The sequence below is a fragment of the Triticum aestivum genome, chromosome 3A (assembly GCF_018294505.1).
Source record: "Triticum aestivum cultivar Chinese Spring chromosome 3A, IWGSC CS RefSeq v2.1, whole genome shotgun sequence".
Lineage (NCBI taxonomy): Eukaryota > Viridiplantae > Streptophyta > Magnoliopsida > Poales > Poaceae > Triticum > Triticum aestivum.
Genome location: NC_057800.1, coordinates 85,065,001 through 85,087,101, shown reverse-complemented (window position 1 = coordinate 85,087,101; position 22,101 = coordinate 85,065,001). Strand labels below are relative to the sequence as shown.

At 44.0% G+C, this 22,101-nt stretch overlaps 2 long non-coding RNA genes across 3 annotated transcripts; both read right to left on the bottom strand.

Moving 5' to 3' along the window:
- Positions 1-7,147: 7,147 nt before the first annotated feature.
- Positions 7,148-20,198, bottom strand: LOC123060438 (uncharacterized). Its single transcript, XR_006427964.1, has 3 exons — positions 19,954-20,198; positions 11,738-11,742; positions 7,148-7,158 (listed from the first exon to the last, which is right to left on the bottom strand). It is a non-coding gene; the product is annotated as an uncharacterized lncRNA (long non-coding RNA).
- On the bottom strand, positions 12,443-14,864 carry LOC123060437 (uncharacterized). Of its 2 annotated transcripts, none has more exons than XR_006427963.1 (3): positions 14,043-14,864; positions 13,698-13,968; positions 12,443-12,692 (listed from the first exon to the last, which is right to left on the bottom strand). It is a non-coding gene; the product is annotated as an uncharacterized lncRNA (long non-coding RNA). The 2 variants fall into 2 exon arrangements; XR_006427962.1 differs by having other exon boundaries at positions 13,698-13,965.
- Positions 20,199-22,101: the final 1,903 nt, after the last annotated feature.

Below are 22,101 nucleotides of genomic sequence, written 5' to 3'. Positions count from 1 at the left end.
TCAATAATCTCTCTTCTTCATGTTCTGAAAGGTTAGCACTAATAATAATAGGATATATCTTTTTCTCATCAAGATAAGCATATTTAAGAGTATCAGGCAACGATTTAAGCTCAAACACGGGATCACCCTTGGGTGGAGGAGGATCCCCTAGGATTTCAATAGGCAAATTGTGTTTTAGAATAGGTTCCTGTTTAAAGAATACTTCATCTATTTCCCTTCTTTCATTCATAAACATATCATTTTCATGGTCTAGCAAATATTGTTCTAAAGGATCACTAGGAGGTACGGCAATAGAAGCAAGACCAATAATTTCATCCTTACTAGGTAATTATTCTTCACGGTGTTGTCTACTAAATTTAGAGAAATTAAATTCATGAGACGTATCATCTAAACCGATAGTAACAACATCCTTTTTGCAATCTATCTTAGCATTAACAGTGTTCAAGAAGGGTCTACCAAATATAATGGGACAAAACCTATCTTGTGGGGAACCAAGAACAGGAAAATTAGCAGGATATTTAGTTTTCCCACACAAGACTTCAACATATCTAACAATTCCCATAGGTGAAATAGTATGTCTATTGGCAAGTTCAATTGTGACATCAATATCTTCTATTTCAGCAGGTGCAATATCATGCATAATTTCTTTGTATAAGGTGTAAGGTATTGCACTAGCACTAGCACCCATATCACATGAGCCATGATAACAATGATTTCCTATTTTAACAGAAATAACAGGCATGCCTACCATAGGTCTGTTTTTATCTTTAGCACAAGGTTTAGCAATTCTAGCAGTCTCATCAAGGAAATGAATAACATGCCCATCAATATTATCAGACAAAAGATCTTTAACAATAGCAATATTAGGTTCAACGTTAACTTGCTCAGGAGGTGTATACACTAGTAGAAAAAGGGCCTTCAGTCCCGGTTCATAAGGGCCTTTAGTCCCGGTTCTGGAACCGGGACTAAAATGTCGGTACTAATGCCTCTCCCTTTAGTCCCGGTTCAATCCAGAACCAGGACTAAAGGGCGTGGCCACGTGGAGCTCCACCTTTAGTCCCAGTTGGTAACACCAACCGGGACTAAAGGAAATTTTATGATTTTTTTTAAAAAAAAATTGATTTTTTTTTTATTTTCAAATTTCTGAATTATTTTAACCTCTAGTCTGTAATCACCACCCCTCATCACTTCTCAATTTATCCTCTAATCACCCCTCATCATTCCAAATTATCTAACTTCCCGAACGGTCACCCATCCTCCCACTCCCCCAGCCTGAGCACGCTTAACTTCCGGGTTCTATTCTCCCTCGCTCCAAGTCTGCACTTGTTGTTTTCCTGACAATACTAAGATGTCAATCTTATTAACCTTCAGGAATTTTGCTTGAGCATGAAGTGACACATTTCATAGTTTTATTTTGAAACTATTGTTTTAAAAACAATAATTATTTAGTAACACTAATATTTCTTGAATAATTAGTTTGACCATTGTTTGACCACAGTTTGACCAGATTTGACCAAAATTGAAATAACAGAAATAATTATTTAGTAACACTAATATTCTAGAATAATTAGTTTGACCATTGTTTGACCACAGTTTGCCCACTGTTTGAATTTTTTCGATTTTTTTCACTCTAGATCTTAAAAGCCCCGTAACTTTTTTTCTATTAGGTTTTTGAGGATTTTGAAAATGTTTAACGAAGTTCCCCGATTAATTTGGATGTAACTTTTCGAGTAGATGATTTTTCATATAAAAAACTTTTTCATCCAAGTTAGTATGCAAAAGTTATGCCCATTTTTACAAATTTCAGAGAGATTTTGCAAATAAAGTCAAAATTCACATTTGCAAATTTTCCCAAGAACTAGACCACATATCACATGGGAAACTTATTTTCTTTTATTTTTTTGACATTTCCATCATTTTCTTTTATTTTTTTTAAACTGAAAAGGCGATCCACGGGGGGGGGGGGGGGTAGAGTTTGAAAATGGGACCTTTAGTACCGGTTCGTGGCACGAACCGGGACTAAAGGTCTCATCCCCATTAGTCCCGGTTCGTGCCTCAAACCGAGACTAAAGGTCTAATATTTAGTCCCGGTTTGAGGCACGAACCAGGACCAATGGTTGTGGGCCAGGAGCGAGGCCCATTGGTCCCGGTTCATCCCACCACCGGGACCAAAAGGTCCAGATGAATCGGGACCAATGGCCCACGTGGCCCGGCTGGCCCCCTGGGCTCACGAACCGGGACCAATGCCCCCATTGGTCCCGGTTCTGGACTGAACCGGGACTAATGGGGTTACCCGGCCTGGACCAAAGCCCCCTTTTCTACTAGTGATAAATTTTAATATTGCTTTTACGAACCACAGTTGAAGCTTTAGCATGATCCTTTATCCTAACAGGAAAAGGTGGTTTCTCAACATAAGAAGTAGGAACAATAGGATCATTATAAGTGATAGTCTTTTCTTCAACTTTAATAGGTGCAGCTACTTTTACTTCTATGGGAGGATGATATTTAAACCACTTCTCCTTGGGGGGATTAACATAAGTAGCAAAAGATTCACAGAAAGAAGATACTATTTCAGAGTCAAGTCCATATTTAGTGCTAAACTTACGGAAAACATCGGTATCCATAAAAGATTTAACACAATCAAATTTAGGTGTCATACCTGACTCCTTACCCTTGTCAAGGTCCCAATCTTCAGAGTTGCGTTTAATTCTTTCCAATAAATCCCATTTGAGTTCAATAGTCTTCATCATAAAAGATCCAACACAAGAAGTATCAAGCATGGTGTGATTGCTATCATAAAATTTTGAATAATCATTTCTCTTGAGAGCTCATGATTGGGGCATGAATATAACATTGATTTAAGCCTCCCCCAAGCTTGAGCGATGCTTTCTCCTTCGCGAGGCCAAAAATTATATATATAACTGCGATCATGATGAACAAGATGCATAGGATAAAACTTCTGATGAAATTCCAATTTTGATCGTTTGTAGTTCCATGATCCCATATCATCACATAGCCCATACCATGTCGATGCATCTCCCTTCAAATATAAAGGGAAGACCTTCTTCTTAATAACATCTCCGGGTACACCTGCAAGCTTAAATAATCCACAAACTTCATCCACATATATTAGATGCTCATCAGGATGCTTTGTTCCATCTCCTACAAAAGGATTAGCTAGCAGTTTTTCTATCATACCCAAAGGAATTTCAAAGCAAACATTTTCATTTTCATTTTCAGTAGGTTTAGTAGGTTGAGGAGCAACTCTTTGCTCTACTGGTCGGGGTGAAGATACCCCAAACAAGCCCCTTAGAGGAGGACGCGGAGTTTCTGCACCCGAGCTCAAATGAGCCCGGGTGAACAGTAAAATCAAAACTAAATCCAAAATCCAAAAAAATCCAAAAATTTTTTGGGAGAAACATTGACAAAAGTTTTAAGTGCTTGCAAAAATTCATCATGAAATCACATTTCTAGAAGGCGTGGCAAAAAAACAAAATCAGTACTCTGAAAAAGCTACTTTCAACAGCATTTTGGAGCACTGAATTTATTTTTTTTGCCACGCCTTACAGGAATGTGATTTCATGATGAATTTTTGCAAGCACTTAGAACTTTTGTCAATGTTTCTTCCAAAAAAATTGGAATTTTTTGAATTTTTTTTGATTTTTTTTATTTTACTGTTCACCGAGCTCAAATGAGCTCGGGAGCAGAAAGGCACTTTCGCTCAGAGGATTACTTTCCATAGTAACAAGTGACAGTAAATTTCAGCACACTATATAAATTTTTCCTTACCAAATTCCACCTACCAAAGGCGCTTCACTCCCCGGCAACGGCGCCAGAAAAGAGTCTTGATGACCCACAAGTATAGGGGATCTATCGTAGTCCTTTCGATAAGTAAGAGTGTCGAATCCAACGAGGAGCAGAAGGAAATGATAAGCGGTTTCCAGCAAGGTATTCTCTGCAAGTACTGAAATAAGTGGTAACAGATAGTTTTGTGATAGGATAATTTATAACGAGTAACAAGTAACAAAAGTAAATAAAGTGCAGCAAGGTGGCCCAATCCTTTTTGTAGCAAAGGACAAGCCTGGACAAACTCTTATATAGAGAAAAGCGCTCCCGAGGACACATGGGAATATCGTCAAGCTTGTTTTCATCACGCTCATATGATTCGCGTTCGGTACTTTGATAATTTGGTATGTGGGTGGACCGGTGCTTGGGTATTGTCCTTACTTGGACAAGCATCTCACTTATGATTAACCTCTATTGCAAGCATCTGCAATTACAACAAAAGTATTAAGGTAAACCTAACCATAGCATGAAACATATGGATCCAAATCATCCCCTTACGAAGCAACGCATAAACTTGGGTTTAAGTTTCTGTCACTCTAGCAACCCATCATCTACTTATTACTTCCAAATGCCTTCCTCTAGGCCCAAATAATGGTGAAGTGTTATGTAGTCGACGTTCACATAACACCACTAGAGGGGAGACAACATACATCTCATCAAAATATCGAACAAATACCAAATTCACATGACTACTAATAGCAAGACTTCTCCCATGTCCTCAGGAACAAATGTGACTACTCACAAAGCATAAACATGTTCGTAATCAGAGGGGTATTAATATGCATATAGGATCTGAACATATGATCTTCCACCAAATAAACCAACTAGCATCAACTACAAGGAGTAATTAACACTAGTAGCAACCTACTAGCACCAATCCCGGACTTGAAGACAAGAATTGGATACAAGAGATGAACTAGGGTTTTGAGAGGAGATGGTGCTGATGAAGATGTTGATGGAGATTGCCCTCTCCCGATGAGAGGAGCATTGGTGATGACGATGGTGATGATTTCCCCCTCTTGGAGGGAAGTTTCCCCGGCAGAATAGCTCCGCTAGAGCCCTAGATTGGTTCCGCCAAGGTTCTGCCTCGTGGCGGCGGAGTTTCGTCCAAGAAGATGGCTTTTTTTTCTATCGAAAGACTTCATATAGCAGAAGATGGCCACCGGAGGGCCACCAGGGGGCCCACGAGGTAGGGGGCGTGCCCAGGGGGTAGGGCGCGCCCCCCACCCTCGTGGGCAGGGTGTGGCCCCCTGGTGAACTTCTTCCACTGAGTATTTTTTATATATTATGAAAACGTCTTCCGTGAAGTTTCAAGACTTTTGGAGCTGTGCAGAATAGGTCTCTAATATTTGCTCATTTTCCAGCCCAGAATCCCAGCTGCCGGCATTCTCCCTCTTTATGTAAAACTTGTAAAATAAGAGAGAATAGGCATAAGTATTGTGAAATAATGTGTAATAACATCCCATAATGTAATAAATATCGATATAAAAGCATGATGCAAAATGGACGTATCACTTTACATAATAATGTCACTGCTCCAGCAGGCACAAATCACAAATTATATCAGTACTGATGTGTACTCTGCCTTTGTACTAACGACTGAGAATTATCAGTACTGATGTACTATAAGAGTTTAAATTTCCTTTAACATATTTTTGCTGAGTTACTGGTCGACAGTAGCGTTTGCGTCAGATAAATCCAGATAAGTTTTTTCAAATGTATTTGTGACTGCATTCAAAAGGATTATCAAATGGTTTACATAATAATGTCACTGCTCCAGCAGGCACAAATCACAAATTATATCTTAACTATAGTACTGATTGAGAAATCGATGATAAAGCTAAATAAGTTTTGGTAATGACAGTGTTTCTGAAATGTTTCCTCATTGTGTGCTGAGGCAACTGAGACTACAAGCTTATTTTTTAGTTGACGCAGCAGCATAACCACTATGTATTGTTCAGTCTTGAGCTTCTCCTAACTGGCCCTGAATGTTGTGCCTTGCCGGCGCCCTTTCCTGGTTGAGCCTTAGCAGGTTCATCATCAGTTTCAGTTTCCTCGTCCCCGACACTGTCATCTTCATTGCCTTCGTCTGTTTGGTCGTCATTCTCGTCAAACTCTTCTTCTTCATCGTCTTCATTTGATTTTTTGGAACTCTGCACCTTGCCTTGTTTCTGTTCTACGCCATTGACCTCCTTGCCCACTTTGCACGTGCGGGCATTATGTCCGTCAGTTCCCCCACACTTGCGGCAAGTGTAGCTGTTACGTGTGTTGTCTCCATTGGTAGAAACCTGGGTGGCTCCAATGTGCTTGTGCAGCGTTTGCTTGTTGACAGTGGCATCTGTGCGGAGTGGGCATGTGCGGTAGTTATGGTTGCTCACGACGTTGCAGAATCTGCATGCCCTTATCCCGAGAGGTTTGCCGTTAGGACCAAATTCCACGCGCTTGATGGGGTGTGGCGGCTTTTTAGCTGCTGCTTTCGCTGCTTGTGTTTTACTCTTCCTCCCCTTTGTGTTTGAGAATATGGGTGGTTTAATCACCCTTTCCTGCTGTTGCCGGTAGGATGTCCTGTTGTCATGTCATTCGCCTACAGCACCATCAAGCTCGTGATCTTGCATGTGAGCATGTTGCTGCTCTTGAGTGTACACATGGACAAGCTCTGGTTGCTGCTGCTCCTCTTCCACGTTGTCGAACAGGTCAACAGCTACCAGATGGTTCATCTCGGATAACATTGTAGCAATATCCTGCTCAATGGCTTCATTGTCCGCGACACCTCCATTTTCAGCAGAGTGCATGGCGTCGAGTTCTTGTTCAAGCTTGTCCAAGATGACACGTGACCTCGCCATTTGCTCTTGGCTTCTCAGGCTTTTTTGTGCACCCTCATGTTCATCGTCAGCAGTGAGCTTTCAATGCAGTATTGGGATGCCTTGTTTGACGCTACTGTCCTCAAATCATTTATGTTGAATGTTGGCTGGATGTTCGGGCGTTTGGTGTATCTCCTGAGGATGTATTTCTCTGGAATGCTGGCAGCCTTAATTGTCTGCATCATGCACAGGACATGAACGCAGAAAAGACCTATATTTTTTTGGAGGAGGTGCATGTTTTATGTCATTTCATTCGAAGAATTTTTTTACAAAAAAGTAATACAGTATGTAAAATCTTTTTTTAGTCATCACCTGTGTGGTCCCATAGCCTGCACTCGCACTCATATGTTTCTCCCACGGGGTCTGCAACCACCTGGAACGCGTGCTGAGCCCACGCAGACAGTTTTTGCGGGTGGTTGTAGTGCATGAGGTACTTTGTGGGCTCTTCCGTCTCTGTCACCGTGAAGAGTGTGCTCAGTTTTAGCCTATTTCTGATTTCACTGTACACAGCCCGTGAGTAAACCTTTGCCATCTGGGTGTCAAACCCATAGAAGGTCAGCGTGTTTTGTTCCTTCTGCACATGCAAGAATGATGACCAAATTGTTATTTTTCTCGCAGCAAAAACTTGTCTAACTAATAAAGTTTTACTTTAGTAAGCATGTTAATTTTGTCTTACGACAGGTGATAGAGCTGTACCCGGTTACCCATTGTCTCCTGATTCTCTGTCTGCCTCCTGGTTTTGACGCAGGAGTTTACCTGGACTGACAAACTGGTGTAGATTTTGTCTCTCACTTACAAAGTTCTTCTTGAGCACATAGTTCATGCTCTCACTTTGCTGTGTGGATGTCATTTTGCCGCAGAAAAATTCTTTGAAGTAGGCTGATATCCATCTCTCACGCTCATTCCACATGGCCACCATCGTGGCATCATCGTGGAGGTTGTACTTATCCATCAGTCTTTTCCACGCAGCCTCAAACTCAGTTGGCATGAGGGGCTAGTTGAGGATTGATGTGAATTCATCCTTAAAGTCTTGCTGCAGGTTGTACAGGTGTGCGAGGTGTTCCCTGTACTTCTTCATAATGTGCTAGCGGCACAGCTTGTGTATTGTGTTCTTGAAAGCATCTAGGATCGCTGAAGCCATTGCCGGGCACTGGTCTGGTAATGAGAAAAGAGACGTGGAGTGGTCAGCAGATGGTGGTGCATATATACAAATAGAACTGACACAACATTTTTACTGTGTTATTTTCCTTTTATTTTTTTGGGAGGGGGTGGTTGGGGGTGATTTTGGCGGTTTTACCTATGAGGATGCATGTAGGAGCCTTCCCTCTCATGCACCTTAAAAATGTCTTGAATAGCCATCTGAATGAATCTGCATCCTCATCTCTTATCAGGGCGAAACCAAAGAATGTAGTCTGTAAGTGGTTGTTAGTATCGACAAACATCCCAAGTGGCATATGGTACTTGTTGGTCTTATATGTGGTGTCAAATATTACGCAGTCACCAAAGTCCTGATAGGCCCCTCGGTAGTTTGCGTTCGCCCAGAATATGTTCTTAACTCTGTCGGACTCATCGAGTTGCATGTCACAAAAGAATTCCCTGTTTATAGCTTTCATCTCCCTAAAGAAGTTGACAGTCTTTAGGACATCATCCATCCTTGTTGAATTCTTTGCTTTCCTGCATATTAAAAGTCCATTCAAAAATGCATGTTGAACTGGCGCCAGGTCATGCGTTGCGTAATATGTTTGTACTGACAAAGGAAAAAAGACGGAGGCGGTTTATGGGAGGAGAACAAGTTTGTACTTACAGGTTAATCAGGTCTTTGGCATTCATTTCAAGGAAGTAGCTACCAGGGTCATCACCGCCCAGTATGCTCATGATTTGCGTGTGTTCAATGCCTTTGAACTATAGGTACTTGACGTACTCCAAGATTGTTTTGTAAAAGTTTTTGTGGGAGTGCAAGAAGACAAGCATTTTTGGAGTGAGCTATAGCATGTGGTTGTGTTCCCAGAGTATCTCTTTTACGACAAATGTTCCATCATTTTCCTTCTTCAGCCTCATTTTAGCCCCGCAGTTAGTCCTGGCTGTCGTTTTGTTCTGCTGTCTATTTGCTTCAAACACCTTCAATTCATAGGATCCATAGCACGTGCAATAAAGGTAGGCTCTGGTCTTAAACTTGGGGTCTTCCCTGACAGCAAAACCTATGTGCTTCGCATAGACGTTGTAGAAGTTCTTTGTTTCTTCGAAAGTTTCAAAGCGCATCTCTAGTGTTGGCGGAACATAAGCTTCAATGTTAGGTGGCTGCATGCAATAGTGAGCAAACAAAAACGCAGTTATGAAAATGTTAGATGGGGTGGTCATAGTACCATGGTATGGACTATGCTTGTATGTTTTTTTCTATATGGATACTTACATGTGTATAGCTCTGTGCTGCCTCCGGTGTTTGCTGTTCACCATGGTGTATGGACGCGGGTGGTATCACCCTTGGCACATGCAACCATGCATCTCTTGGAGGGAGCAATGTTGACGAAGATATCCGTCTCTCATTGTACGGCCGTCTCCCCTCAGGTTCGTTGTGAGGTTGCTCCTGTCTATATGGCTCATATCTTGTACTTTGAAACCTGCTAGAGCGGCCAAAATTTCTGTCTCTTTGGCCTGGTCTTCTCGTCGCAACCGCTTTTGCAGCGCGGATGATTGATGTTGACGGAGCGACTGGTGGAAGCCTTGTCGCAACCCATCCATGACTTCTTGTCCTTGGCTTTCTGCATGCGCTAGGGAAGGAAAACATTTTTTGTTGGGGATATTGTTAGCATTGTTGCAACCCAGCAGTGACAAAGCTTGTACTCCCAGATATTGGTGTTTGCTGCATAGAAGAACCTTTTCGTGCTTCTGATGATTCCGGTGTATCTTGAAATCTGCATGTATTGTTGAAGTATCCAGGTGGTATTTCTGGTGTTACCCAACCAGGCGGTGCCCCATATCTGCTTGGCTCATCAAACTCTTGTTGCGTGTGCCGCCTTGCATGCTTCTGCAAAGACATTCAACAGTTTTGGGATTAATCTTTTCTGCATTTTTCTCGTATACATGCTATGGGTAACATGTCATGCACTGAAGGCAATGTACAAGTTGAACTTGCATCGCTGGCCGTTATTTAAACTTTGTTCTCTATTTTGTATCTGGTTTCCTTTTCAGTTAAACTGATGAACGTACATGTTAAACATTGATGTACTGATGTACTATTTTTAGCACTATTTGTAAACTGAACATTGAACTTCAGAGATGTATGGATATATATATAACTGATGCATGTCTTCTCTTTTGTTCATCTATAACTTATGCAACTACACTAGAAGTACTCCTAGTTTATGTATCATTGAACTTACTGTGTAACAAGTGTATATTTTTTCAACAACATTCTTTCACTATTTCGAACTGACGCAACTACACGGCATGTACTATTAGAAATAACATCATACAACTTGCAGTGGTAGCTGAACCTTATATAAAGCCTAGTAGCTACTTGGATTGATGCATAAGTTTATGTTTTTTGGCTTTGAACTGAAGCTAGCATATTAGAGGTACTGACAGTAACCTCGACATCCAAATTGTGCATCAAGTGGCAGGGGTGTAATGAACTAATCAAGCATTTTTAATGTACTATCAGGTTCTTCTTCCTAGCAGGACTAATGAACTGATGTACTAACACAAACGTGGGAAGCAAACATTACCTCCAGTGGACTGACTTCTTCTTCTTCCTCTCGTGGGCGGCGTACTGGCATGTTCTTGGGGGGCGGCGCCATTGATGCAGCTCCTGCTTGTGGTGGACGTCTGGCGAAGAGGTCCGGGGAGGCAGCACCTTGCGGAGATCACTGCCCCGGAGAAGGAGCCCCGGTGACAGAGGGAGGCAGGAGGCGGGGATGACGGCCCCGTCGATGGATCCGGCGACGGAGGGAGGCAGGAGACGGGGATCACGGACCTGTCAATGGATCCGGCGACAGAGAGAGGCAGAAGGCAGGGATCACGGACCCATCGATGGATCCGGCGACGGAAGGAGGCAAGAGACGGCAGCGGATCCGTCGCCGGCCAGTCACGGCGCCGCAGGCTCCCTCGCTCTGGCTGCCGCCGTCGCTCGCTCGCCCACGACGGCTGCCTCCGGCGGAAGAAGGCGGGTTGGGTTCGGGCTGGGTCGGGGGATTCTACGGTGGTCTGCGTGTTGCGCCTATATAGGGCGGGGGGTAACAGAATGATATTCTGTTACCGGTAACAGAATAGTCCAGCCCTATATATATACTTATTCTGATGACACTTCCGCACTGCATGCTCAACGCGAGGGCACTGCACTTTCTTTAACAAGAGCACTGCATTACAGAGACTAGTGAACTTCGCGTCGGAAAAACTGCGCGTGGTGTTTTTTTGATACTGTTTTCGCTCTAATTTTTTAACCGTTTATCGGAACGAGGCGTGTAATATACCGTTGGAAAGCTATGGATTAGGCTCAACTTCGCCATGTTGAACACTTTTCGAGATTCCCCGCGGTTTAAGAGCAGTTTCAAAAATGGTGCGGCCCACAAAGGGTGGCAGCGAGCGTTTTTTCACATTTTTTCTAAACCGCTCGTCGGAATGAGGCAAATGATACACCGTTGGATAGATATCGTCGAGGTGCATCTTTCTCATAACTATTGTTTTCTCTAATTCGTTACGATTTAAGAGCAGTTTCAAATTTACTAAATTACGGAATTTTGTTTTCAAAAAAAATAAAATTTTCGGTACTGTTTTTGTTCTAGTTTCTTAACCGTTTGTTGAAACGAGTCGTGTAATATACCGTTGAAAAGCTATGGACGATGCGCAACTTTCATATGTTGAAATGCTTTTGAGATTCCTCACGGTTTTAAGTTAATTTTAAAAATCGTACGATGGACGACGAGTGACAGCGGCCGTTTTCACGAAATTTTTACAAATCGGTTGTCGAAATGATTCAAATGATACGCCGTTGGAAAGATATCGACGAGACGCAACTTTTTCATGTAGAACACTCTCTCTGATTCCTTGCGGTTTAAGAAAAATTTTGATTTTAACGAAATGCGAAGGCTCTGTTTTTTTGCAACACCAAATCGTCATGTGTACCACATCAGACAAAAACCGCACTGCTTTTTAGACTGAAAACCGTACTGCATCAGACGGAAGTGAACTTCATGGTTTCTTTTCTCAGACTAATTTTTTCCCAAACAAGCACTAAAATCGACATGTGCACTTCATCAGACAGAAGAACGCACTGCTTCAGACTAAAAATCGCACTGCATCAGATGGAAGTGAACTTCATGGTTTCTTTTCTCAGACGAAATTTTTTCCCAAACAAGCACTAAAATCGACGTGCACACTTCATCAGACAGAAGAACACACTGTTTCATACTAAAAATCGCACTGCATCAGACGGTCAAGTAAACTTCATGATTTCTTTTCTCAGATGATTTTTTTCCCAAACAAGCAAGGTAAGTGTGCTTCACATCGGGCATAACTGAACCACAACACACTTGAAAACACACTGCATCAGATGGTCAAGTAAATTTTATCTCGACTACATGGTCAATGTTAGTGAGTTGCATGAATGGGACGAGTGTACTGCATTTAAAAATTACATTTTGCATCAAAAGAATGTTACCTCCAACCAACATTCTTTGATTTCTTTTAACAAACAAACAGACCGCACAAAACAAAAACAATATGCTGCATGACCGAGCTAAGCAAACTGCACGCGCACATTTTGTATTGCGCCTTTGTCTATGGACGCCGATGATGCTCATAGACACATACATACATTCATTGTTTTACAGCCACCCACATACATACACACAAAATCTGCACTACCAGCCAGCAGAACTCCATTTGTGGGCCAGCCGATGTTGCGCATTTTTCACTTGAAGAAAGGTAAACTAAAGCCACAAGAGACTGCAGTGCACGTTTTTCTGTACTTTGATGTTCGTCTTTCACCTGAAAAAATGATAAACTGAATAGTAAGAGAACAATGGACGGCAGTGCAGTTTGAATTTTTTTAAAGAACACAATCAGTGAACTGCATGTCAGTCGTTTGGTGCATGCAGAGGATCTTGGTGCTCTTCAACAAAATGTGCAAGGGATAAGAAAAAAGAATGAGCAAATGCCCACAACCATGTTCCATCTTTTACTGAAAAATAAAAGACTAGAAAGTATTGAACATATTACATATGGTCCCGGGATACATAGTGCTAGTGCAACATCACAAGAAGGAAAAATGTTAGAAGCTGTTGTGCACGGACCAATTAGTGTTAGAATCCAAAAGTTAATCCATGCACGGACACATGTAGTCTTAGAAGGTAAATTGAACAAGAGAACAACAGACACGGAATCCAAAACTTTTGGACTAAGGGACCTAATTGGTCTAGCAATATGCACAGACACTAATTGCCTTAGAATCCAAAATTTACCATTTTCCAAAAGTTAATTCAAAATTGGTCTTAGAAGCTGCTGTGCATGGACACTAATTGGTCTAGCAACATATCATCATAATTAAGGGACCTAATTCGTCTTAGAATCCAAAAGTTAGCATTTTCCAAACTAGGGAATCCTCTACTGAATGTTGTGGCAGAGGCGCTGTTGTGCACGGATGCTCGCTGGACAGCACATGCACGGACACTAGCTAGATTACACATGCACGAGCTCTGCACCGCATGGCAAGTGTCTCTGAGTTGCATGCCATGGTCGACGGACTGCAGGGGAAGAGGTGGCACTTGCCGGACTGCATGCGCACGAGCTCCGAACCGCATGGCGAGCATCTCTGAGCTGCATGGCCATGGTCGACCGACCAGAGGGGAAGACATGGCGCTCGCTGGACTGCACGCGTACGAGCCCTGAACCGCATGGCGAGCTTCTCCGAGCTGCACGACCATGACACCCACAAGCAGAGGATCTTGGTGCAGCAGCAACCAAGCAGAGGTCAAGGAGGAGAGGGATTCATACCATACAACACAGCAGAAACCTCCATGCCGTCACCATCACTCGGCCACCACCATCGCTCATCTTGTTGTTGCAAAAAATAGTAAACAATTTAACCTGCGTGTACTGGACGGAGGCGCTGCGCCGCTGCTGGACATACCGACATAGCATCACGCCGGGAGCCGAATTGCATTCCTGAGAATACCTTTGATTGCCTCGATTCTCAAGTTAATGGGAAATTGGAGCATTAAGGTATCATCGCTCCCAAGTTTGGCCAACGTGAGGAAATCACCTGCTAGAGAACGAGACAAGCTTGAAGCATGGTGTCTCACATCTGAAATATCAGTACAAGTTCATCAGTGAAGTTACCTGCAGATGTCAGGTTGAGTTTTTTGCCTTTCAGAGTTGCCGTTGCGCCAACTATGGATGTCTACGACGGGATCCCACTACACGCGCGCCCGATGGAGGGCTGTGGCGCACACATGGACCGAACTGCAGGGCACCGAGTGGAATCTCGCTCGCTGGCCACCCATCCGCTCCCTCGATCGCATTGTGCGACGGATCTAGCGGCCGGGGACGCAATGTGAGGTGCGGGTGCTCACTTTTTGCCGCCCCATGTGTGGCCATGGCCTCGACCATTGACCTCGCGGTCAATGGCAAGGAAGGAGATGCAATCCTCTTTCTGGCGGTGGGGATGCAATCCAGTGTGCGAGGCAGAGAGGAGTGAGGTGGTGGCACTGCTAGTCGGGGGTGGGGGTGGGGGTGAGGGTACGACGGAGGCCGGCGGCGGAGAAGCTTGGGGCAGGGGCAAAGAAGCTTGGGGCAACGAGCACGGGGCAAGTCCGATCTGGAGTCCAGGGGTGTGGGGAGGCCTGATCTGGTGGCGCTGGGATGCGGTGGCCGGAAGGTGTGGCGCGGCTGCGGTAGAAGGTGGACGGGGGGTGGGTGGCCGGGGGAACGTGGCAACGACGCCGGTAGAAGGTGGATGGGGTCGGGGCGTGCTCGCGGCGGCCTGGGATGGTACTCCGGAGGCGGGGTTAGTAGGAGGTGGATGGGTGCCGGGCGGTGAGGCAGCGGCCTTGGGTGGTGATCCGGCAGCGACGCCGGTAGAAGGTGGACAGGGGCGGGGTGGGGCGGCGGCGGCCTGGGGTAGCGCTCCGGTAGAAGGTGGAGTGGGGATTTTTGCTGCGGTTCGATTCGCGAGACAGTACTCGGCTATTATCAGAACTAGTAAGTAGCCCGTGCTCTGCACGTTGAGAGGCATATAAAAACATATTCCATTCATTCGGTTTAAAAAGTCTATCTCATTTTTTTTCCTTTTTTGCTTTGTAAGTCTTGTTTTTATTGTTCTCGGTCACCTTTTTAGATTTCGAGTCACGTTAAATCGTTGCATGCAAGAATTAAAAGAAAACTCACAATTGTATGTAGAAGTCTCTGGCCATTTAGTGGTCACACATACATGCATTGCAGTTAATTCAAATTAACGTGTCGATGAACTCCATTCTTGAGAAAAATGAGTACGCTAATTGAGTACTTTCACAAAATATGAAGTTTATTACATCACCCACCATCTACCTTGGTTCGAGAGTTTTTTGAATTGGACCTTTTAAACCAAAAGGGGGGAGTAATACGACTGTTATCAGAAATTGAATATGCTTATATAGTAAGATATAAAGATAAGACGGTCAAGCAAATAATTTATTCTGAAGTAATGTTATTTTTCAAATCAGGCATAAGTTTTTTTTCATAAACTTTACAATTGGCATATTCTTGTGAAATTTTGGTATTAATATGACTGTTGTATAAATTTTGGAAAATGAAAATAAAAACAGCTTGAATAGTTCCAGACTATTCCAATTGCCAAATGTCCAATACCAATAAAATTATATGTACATAAGAAATCTGAAATTGTGATAACAGAATCTACTCTATTGATTTTTCTGGAAAACATGTTCTAGGTCAAGCTAAATGAGTTTGATATAGACACAAGTTATTTTCTTTTTGATGTCTCAACATGTGTTTAAGAACTAAGATATTCATTGATGGAATGGTATAGTTTTCTTTAAGAATGGAAATGTTCATTGATGGTACAGTTTACACAAATTAACCTCTCAACTATTGACGTTTTTTGTTATTGCACTTTCCTATTAGTTGGTTTTACTTGTAAACTCCAGTTAAAAATAAATGCTTTAGTGGACTAAAGAAACGTTCATCATATAAAATGCAAAGATGGTGTACAATAGAATGTGAAGCTTCAGATTTAGTTTTCTTCTACGTTGCTTGGGGTTTGGTTGGGTATATTGGTACGTAATCTTTTTTAGAGGTATATTGCTATGTAATCTTGGTTGCAGTGATACATCCACTCCGGCTGGGCCAGGCAAAAAATTCACTCGGCCCACAAGTGACAAGTCCTCAAACGAACAGGGCTTCTGGAAATGTCGCGTAGCTCCCAGGCACGCAACGTGTTGCGGGGGCAAATGCATGTGACAGGACTGGCGAATCCAGCGCACGCTAGCCGTTGGATTCTTAGCTTTGATGATGGATGAACGGTGGCTGTTAGTACATCTTGGCAAATCAACGGCTGCAATCACTCGAGTGCTGTTTTGGCGGGAAAGCCAAGACAAACGTGGTAAATCCAAATTTTAAACTGACATATTATAATAGTAGAGATACGGAGCTGCTAAAAATCAGTCGACTGGTACTTCGCGAAGTCTCAGTCGACTCGCCAGCCGTTCAATCGAGAAGCTATAGGATTCGCGCAAGCGCACGTGAAAGTTAGCTGGTTCGGCGGCCCGTTTATTTATTCTTTGTTTGTTGTTGGGGGTGGGCTGCGTAATGGGACGGCCGTTGTCAGCTGGGCTTTTTCCATGTTGTTTTTTCCAGTGATCATTTTGCCTGCAGCAGTAGGGACACACTACTACAGCGGCTTTCCTCATTCTTCCACAAATGCATCCTTTTTGTGCTGGATCCATTCAAATCACAAAAAGGAAAAACAGGGCTGACCATCAGTACTCTCATTGTTCATTATTTCTGTTAGTGTTTTTCAATGATTCATTTTCCCCAAATATACATTTAACTTGATACTTACCCCTAAAACAACTTGATACGAAACTATTTTTCTCTATTTTGTTAGACAAACTAGTTTTCTCTATTTTGTTAGACAAACTATTTTTCTCTTTTTTGTTAGACAAACTATTTTTTATTTTTGTTTCATTTTTTGTTTTCTTCTCATTTCTTTTTTTGTTAATTTTTTTTTGTATTTTCCTTTTTACCAAGCTAGTTTTGATTTATTTCTTTACATTTCGTCGGTGGACAGAGAATTAGCTAAAACTTAGTCGATTTGGCAGATGTGGATTCCGGTCGTCGGGTTCGTGTATTGTTGACGGATGTGTTTTGTTTACGGCCTAGTTGATTTGTTGTTGTGTTGGCTTTTCTCTTTCTCGGGATGGTTTTTATTTCACGCTTTTTGGAACAAGTGAGAAGGAGGGGCTAGTTCATTTTGCCCCGCATCATCGTCTTCCTCCTCATTTTTCCTCTCTTCCTTTCAATAAGTGGTGTTCTTTCCCTAGCTAACGGGTCGCCGATTGTCAAACTCGCCAGGAGGGGGGAGGGGTGACATCTACCCCCGCGCATGTTGTCTCCATCAACTTGAAAAAAAAATTGGTACATAGAGCAAAGATGATTATTTTGTCTAAGCCTAGTTGCCTTTTTTTAAAAAAACTTAGGTTTTTTCCTACTTTTATTATTATTAGTCATTGACCAACTGTATATGCCCCAACTAATGTGCAATTGTAAGTGTTACAACACACGCATGACAGGCGCATTCTTGACTTTTTATTTCTTTTTGTATAGAGAGATGGTGAAGTTGTCAGTCTGATACTAGGCATGCAACTGCAAGTGTTACCCTCAACTGCAACTAACTCGGAGGACGGCTAGAGAAACAGGCGGTTGCATGTCTAACACTAGGCATGCAACTGCAAGTGTCGTCTTCGAGTGCAATTGCATGTCTACTCAAATGACTGCCACTAACATTTGTTTTAGATGAGCGACGGGAAAGGGGGCGGTTGCATATCTGAGACTAGGCATGCAATTGCAAGTGTCGCGCTTGACTGCAATTGCATGTCCCCCAACATGGTTGCAACTGGACCTTTATTTTGTCGAAGTGGGCGGGCTAGTTGCATGTCCGACACTAGGAATGCAACAACAAGTGTCGCACCCGACCGCGACTGCATGTCTTATAACCCGACCGCAATTGGACTTTTTTGTTCTGTTGGAGGGGGCGCCACAAGAGGGGGCGGGCCAATTGCAAGCCCGACAACAGCCCCGCAACTGCAAGCGCCGCACCCGACCGCAACTGCAATGTCCCCAACATGGTTGCAACTGGCCTTTATTTTGTCAAAGGGGGCGACGGGAGAGGGGGCGGGCTAGTTGCATGTCCGACACTAGGCATGCAACTGCAAGTGTCGCACCCGACCACAACTGCATGTCTTCTAGCCCTACCGCCACTGAACTTTTTTGTTCTGTCGAAGGGGGCGCCGGTAGAGGGGGCGGGCCAGTTGCAAGCCTGACACTAGGCATGCAACTGCAAGTGTCGCACCCGACCACAACTGCATGTCTTCTAGCCCTACCGCCACTGAACTTTTTTGTTCTGTCGAAGGGGGCGCCGGTAGAGGGGGCGGGCCAGTTGCAAACCCGACAACATCCTCACAACTGCAAGCGCCACACCCGTTCGCAATTGCATGTCCCCCAACATTGTTGCAACTGGACCTTTGTTTTGTCGAAGGCGGCGGCGGGAGATGGGGCAGGCCCGTTGCATGTCCGACACTAGGAACACAACTGCAAGTGTCGCACCCGACCGCAACTGCATGTCTTGTAACCGGACCACAACTGAACTTTTTATTCTGTCAAAGGGGGCGCCGCTGGAGGGGGTGGGCCAGTTGCAAGCCCGACAAATAGCCCCGCAACTACAAGCGCCGCACTCAACCGCGACTGCATGTCCCGCAATATGGTTGCAACTGGACCCTTGTTCTGTCGAAGCGGGCGGCGGGAGAGGGGCGGGCCAGTTTCATGTCTGACACTAGGCACGCAACTGCAAGTGTCGCACCCGAGCGCAACTACATGTCTTGTAACCCGACTGGACTTTTTTGTTCTGTCGATGGGGCAGGCCAGTTGCAAGCCCGACAACAGCCCTGCAACTATAAGGGCCGCACCGGACCGCGACTGTATGTCCCCCAATATTGGTTGCAACTGGACCTTTGTTTTGTCGGAGGGGGCAGCGGGAGAGGGGGCAGACCAATTGCATGTCAGACACTAGGAATGCAACTTCAAGTGTTGATCCTGGCTGCAATTGCATTTTTTCAACACGACTGCAACTTAGTGGCGTTCTGCTATTTTTTTAGAAAAATACTATTGCACGCCATATCTCAATTGTAACTGCATGGTGTAACATGACCCACAAAAAGGGATACAAGTACTAGCAACTAGCCGCTCCCTACACCTTCATTATCTTTTCAAATACACATTGAATATTTTAAAATACATTTTTTATTTTAAAATATATGGTGAATATTTTGAAATCTTTTTGAATATTTTTATAATTACACAACTATTTTATCAATACAAGATGGACATTTTTGAAATGTACAAACACTTTTTCTGAAGTATAACGATGAATGCAAAAATGTGCTTCCTTTTTTTGGTGAACTTGTAACTAAACATGAAATATAATAAAAACACTGAACAAACAACAGGAAAAATTAAATCAGAAAAGCCAGGACATAGAACGGAAAGCTAGACAACACGCAAAAAAGAGAGAACAAAAATGATACACATGTGCACATTAGTCGGACGCATATTTGCTTATTTGTCGATCACAGACAACTAAATTGTCTTCTTCTTTTCATTTTGTTTGTTTTTCTATTTATTTTCTTTGTTACATTAAAGATTTCTTTATCATTTAAAAATATAAATAATATTTTTAAAATAATAAATAAAGGAAACAATAACAAGATGAAAAGAAAAGAAGGAACAGAGCATTAGCAACGCTAGCGTAAAAAAAATACAAACTACATGGTGCTGTATAGCAATACACCTAATGGGACAATGTACTAGCGATCCAGTAAAAAGCACAAATAAAAAAAGGAAAAAACAATACAGCCCAACAACAGCCCACGTGGTGAGGCAACACAGGCCAACGCAGGCCAACAGGGAATGCGAACTCCAGCCAAGCGAACAGAAATTAACGTGTGACTAGTTTAGAGATGACATCATCGACTTAGACGACACAAGGTTAGAATCCGAGCTCTTTCAGAGTGGTATCTCACTGATGGCTCGGCCCCTCCCGGAAGGGGGCCTTCTTCGCCTTTCACCTAAGCTGCGCAGGAAAGGCCCAAAGCCAATCCCAGGGAACAGTAAAGCTTCATAGGGTCTTTCTGTCCAGGTGCAGGTAGTCCGCATCTTCACAGACATGTCTATTTCACCGAGCCTCTCTCCGAGACAGTGCCCAGATCGTTACGCCTTTTGTGCGACTGAGACCTAGACAAACCCATCAGAATAAGTCGGGTGCAGAATATGGTCTTAAAGAGTGTTATTAGAATAGACCCGTTTGGATCACGGCGCTATAGGCCCGATGAGTGTTTCCTGGATCCAGAAAAATAAACGTTGCGAATAGCCCATGCCCCGCCCGCGACCTTCCCTATCCCCTTCGGCCTCCTACCGCGACACGGCCACCACCCTGCCACCGCGACGCCGCCGCCGGCCTCCCACCGCGACGCCGTCGTTGCCGGCCTCCCATCGCGACGCCGCCGCTACCGGCCTCCCACCCGCAACGGCGCCGCCGGCCTCCCACCGCGACGCCGCCGGCGGCTTGCCACCGCGACGCTGATGCCGGCCTCCTTCCGCAGCGCCGCCCGTCCCAACCATGCGCTCCGCCCCGTCTAGGACCTGTACATCACCACCACACGAACCCCAGCGCGCGCCATCGCCGGTACACGGCTTGCCAAAGCGCGACGCTGGCCGTAGACGCCGTTGGGCTGCCATTTTTCCCTGGATCATGGGTCATCCCGCCGTTGCTGGCTTCCCTAGCGTCGCCATCGTCGCATTGTCCCGTCGCACCCTGCTCCATACCGACCATCCTTCGGGTGCCCCTGCCAACTGTACATCCTTGTTGCGCCGCTGCCGCGACACTCTGCAGCCAGATTCGTCAGCCGCAAAAGCCCCGATTACTGTCGTCGGACGGAGAAGTTCAGATACAAAAAATGTACAGAAAGTTTAGCGAGATAGAGAGGCTGTTTGATTTTCTGCACAACACCTGTTTGCTCTTATGCCCAAGCAAAGAAAATGTTCAAAAATCCATATTCATGAAGTACGATGGATGTGGGACTTCTTCTGAGCTTGCACTGTTAAAAGTGCTTCCAAACTTTCAAACTTGATGATACAGCCGCATCCTCGATGTTCAGTTTTCGAGGGTACTGAAGTTCGGAGGGAATGTGGAATAAGGTTCAGAGATGTATTTTTCAGAGGTTATTTTCACTGTTTTTCATTTCTTAGCTCCTCCATAATTTATTAAAGAATATGCATGGCATGTTTTTTGATGGAATGGGGTCGCAACAAAGCGGGCAGCAAGTGCCATGTTGTTATCTTGGTCAGGTGTCCAGACACTATTTTATACCTGTTGATGATGAGTAGCGTCATGCTGCAATATTGACAGTACTGTATCCACAAGACCCCAAGTTTGATTTATCGTATCTGTACCTGCATCGTTGGCTCGTGAAAACTAAATAATTGCCGTCACAAACCAAAGAGACGTGCAAATTTTGCGACAGCAGGGTCGTTCTGATAATCCAAAACCTGGGAGTCTCCAAACTAAGCCCATGCCATGCTGCTCTCTGTGGTAGCATAGCCAGGCTCGCAGAACCAAAATGCAAGCAACAGACCAGATCGAACCAGCGACATTTCAATTATTCTGTTTGAATCACGCTTCACATCTCAGCATTGATCGTCGACGTTGCATCAAGTTTCACGGGCGTTTTATTTTGTAAAGATGTCAGCAATGGACGCGCGTGGTACTCCAGGAGAGCTAAGTTGCATGGGAGGACACGGATCCATCGAACACGGAATGTACAGTACTATTAATTTGTAATAACAAGGAGGAAAATAAGCTGGTACGGAACAATTCGGTACAATTTCTTAATAACATTCAGCTCAAATTCAGAACAAGTCATCATCGGGCACAGTAGGAAGCACGACTCACTGGACCATGGCATCAGAGCTCCCAGCCGCGAGAATGACGAGGAGCGAGTTCCGGGGTCCATCTCCTCATGCCACAGTGGCAGCTTGTCACCTGGATGGAAGCTCCTCTTCATGCCCTTCTCGTTTATCTGAGCAATAGTCTCAAATCAATACAGCCAAGCAAAAAACAGACAAGATT